This window comes from Oratosquilla oratoria, chromosome 7 (assembly GCF_046742065.1).
Source record: "Oratosquilla oratoria isolate Oo_2021 chromosome 7, ASM4674206v1, whole genome shotgun sequence".
Classification (NCBI taxonomy): Eukaryota; Metazoa; Arthropoda; class Malacostraca; order Stomatopoda; family Squillidae; genus Oratosquilla; species Oratosquilla oratoria.
The window spans coordinates 60,802,375-60,806,325 of NC_134783.1; positions in this window are offsets into that span (position 1 = coordinate 60,802,375).

Sequence of the window (3,951 nt, forward strand, 5' to 3'; positions counted from 1 at the left end):
TTGACGGAAGGGAGACAAAATGCGAGAGCGACCAGGAAGTTGAAATGACGGTGGAGGACATTCCGATACGACTAAGAGTGCTTGTTATTAGAACGGTCATAGAGGGAATTGACATGGTGTTAGGAATGGATGCAGTTGCACAGCTTGGAGAAGTCACGTTTGTCGCCGGACAAGTGAGGATTGGAGCGATACGCGACTCGAGCACGGAAGGGAGACGGAGGAGCCATCTGAGGCCGGAAATGGACGTAGGAATGACAGTGAGGGCCATGGAGGGCAGTGTCGCCTCAAACTTCGACTTTGACGAGAAGCTGGCGCCTTATACGATTGAGGACGAAGGTTTCCGGGCGAAATTCGATGGCCAGAGGTGGAAGGTAGAGTGGTACCTGAAAAACGGCTCACCTCTATTGAAGAGCAAAGTTGACTGCTACGAACAGACTCTCGGAGAGGGAGTGAGGGATGACTTTGACATCGAAGTAGAGCGGTGGATTGATGAGGGAATTTTTAGTCCCCGGGAGGAACCGGTGGAGGATGGAACCTTGCCGCTGATGGCAGTGGTGTAGCCAACCAAGAACAAAGTGCGACCGGTGTTGGATTTCCGAGAGCTGAACCAGTTCGTGAGGTGTCATACTGGCGATGATTTTATAGACATATAACGAGACTCTACGCAAATGGCGTCAAATGAGGGGGGCGTCCACGATTGTAGATCTACAGGTGGCTTGCCTACAAATTCACGTGGCGAAGAAGCTATGGAAATACTAATAAAATAATAAAGGTAAAACCTGTTGCTTGACCAGACTGGGGTTTGGGCTGTGCTCAGCCCCGAGGATCCTGAAGACAGTACCGGACAAGACTAAAACGATGAAGAAGGGCACGGACTCCTACCTCAATGACATACTGGTGGATGATACTGTTATACTGGCGTCGGACGTAGTGAAACACTTGGATCGGTTTGTATTGGTCTCGAAGGCGTCGGAACCGATAGAAAGAGGAACGGTGTTGTGACTGCGACTAGAGAGAGACGGGAACGGAAACCTGATGTTCAGGAGAGGAAACGAGATCCCGGATGTAACGGACGAGATGATCAGACGAGAGCTCCTCTCCCTGTGTGGCAAATTGGTTGGTCACTGCCCGATCGCCGGTTGGCTCCTCCGTGTAGCGTGCAGTTATATTAAGAGGCGGTCAGGGTCGAAAGATTAGGGAGAGAAGATCGATGAGGGCACGCTCGCGATAATACGTGACGTAGTACAACGGATGAGACACGATGATCCATTTAAAGGACAGTGGAATGCACCACAACAGGGCATACTCGTAGGTGTGATGTTAGCAGCATAGGAACCGGCGTAGTCCTGGAGATAGGAGGTGTAATAGTCGACAATGGGGCGTGGCTGCGAAAAAAGGATGACTAATATCACATTAACATATCGGACTTGGATGTGGTTGTAAAAGGAGCCAATTTGGCTTTGAAATGGGGTTTTCGCGAGATTGAAATCAGGACCGACTCAGCCAGGGTAGCAGGGTAGATGAACGGCTGAGAAGAGAATACGCACGAAAGAGGCAGCAGAGGCCATTGCGAAACGGCGCTTTCGGGTGCTGAGGGAGTTAATGGACGAATTCCCCGTGAAGGTGAGCGTACCACAAAGTGCCGTCAGGAATGAACAAAACGTGAAGAAAAGTTGGCTGAAAGTGCTGGAAGAACAGGAGGAGAAGACCTGTAGGCCTGTAGATCAGATGTGGGAAATATTTCAAAATACGCTCACTAAGATGATTCATACTTACATTCTTTTTAAGGACAGACGACCCCCAAATCAGGCTCGCCCAAAGTGGCTCGACAAAGAAACTGAAAAAAGTATTGCTAAAAAAGAGACAGGCTTATAAGAAATATAAGTGCTCGGGTGCATCTAATGACTGAAAGTTATGTATCAATACAGAGAGTTTTAAAAAAGACAATAGGAAAAAGAAAACGACAATACGAAATGAACATCGCTGATAAATCCAAAGAGAATCCCAAAGAATTCTATAGTTACATTAGAGATAAAAAGGTTGTTAGGAATCACATTGGTCCACTATTATCTGCTGAGGGTCAACTTGTATATTCAAATGAAGGAATGTATAATATCTTAAACAATTATTTTAGCTCGGTATTCGTAAAGAAAACACCTCAAATAGAACTCCAAACTGAAACCTGTGAAAAGTCTAGGGTAAACTTACTCACTAAGGTAAATATAACAAAAGAAAAAATTAAAAGGTGTATAGATAAACTCAAAGTTAATAAAACACCAGGGCCTGACGGTTGGCATCCAAGAATCTTAAAGGAAATGAAAAATGAGATTGTTGTTCCATCAGAAATTATTTTAAAGAAAGCCATCATATCCGGAAATGTCCCAAGAGAATGGAAGCTAGCTAACGTTACTCCCATATTCAAAAGGTGACAAAAAGAAACCAAATAACTATAGGCCTATAAGTTTGACTTCAATCGTAGGAAAAATAATGGAAACTATCATCAGAGATGCTATCGAACATCATTTAGAAAGTAACCGTTTGATAAATGATAGCCAGCATGGTTTCAGACGGAAACGTTCTTGCGTGACTAACTTACTCGTATTCTACAACACTGTTATCTCGAATTATGACAAAAGAAACAATATAGATTTAATATATCTACACTTTGCAAAAGCTTTTGATACCGTCCCACACGAAAGACTACTTACTAAATTAGCTTTACACGGAATAAGTGGTAGCCTATTAAGTTGGACAAGTAATTGGTTGAATGGTCGAAAACAGAGATTTGTTTTAAATGGAAAAACTTCTAGATGGAAAAATGTTACAAGTGGAGTTCCTCAGGGTTCCGTTCTTGGGCCACTTCTATTCATAGTATATATAAATGATATAGACCATGGACTAAAATCTACTGTTTCCAAATTTGCTGACGATACAAAACTGTGCGGAGTGGCAAATGATCACTTAAACCAATTAGATATTCAAGAAGATTTAGATCAATTACAGCAATGGTCTGAAAAGTGGCTAATGAAATTTAACACGAGTAAATGCAAGGTAATGCACATTGGTAAACATAACAGTAAGTACGATTACAAGTTATTCGGAAATTCGTTAACAAAAGTGGATAGTGAAAAAGATCTCGGCGTAATTATCATTAACGACCTCAAATCATCCAAGCAGTGTATTTCAGCCTCTGAGAAAGCAAATAAGATTCTAGGACTGATTGCGCGATCTTTTGATTTCAAAAGTCCATCACTCATACAAGCTATATACTGTAAATCGTTAGTTCGTCCACATTTGGAATATGCTGTTTCCGCATGGTCACCGAATCTCATTAAAGACATTGACAGACTGGAAAAAGTACAATGGCGAGCCACAAAACTGATTCCAAATATAAAAAATAAATCATACGAAAATCGACTAAAACATATGAATCTGTTTTCCCTAAAAAAAAGCGTAGACTCAGAGGTGATTTGATACAGGTCTTTAAAATTCTAAAGGGAATTGACAACATCAAAAGTGACAAAATTTTCACATTGAATGAGAATCAGACAAGAAACAATGGTCTCGAACTGACCGGAAATAGATTCAGTTTGGAAGTAGGTAGAAACAACTTCACCAACCGTGTAGTTAATGAATGGAATAAACTTCCTGCACAGGTAGTGCAATTTAGTTCAGTTCAAAGCTTTAAGAATCATTTAGATAAACACCTAAGCAAGATGCCGTAATGATTATAATTTATTTTATACTATTTGTTTTTGTTTTGTTATTTGTCTGTTTGATTTTCATTTGTTTAGTTATATGTAAATTTATTATTATTTACTATTTACCTGTTTGTTTATTAAACTATACCTATGCATTTCTTTATGTATTTTATTTGTTATTTACGTTATTATAGTTTTTATTTATTATCTTATTATTATTATTTTTTTTTTCGCATCCGACCTAGATATG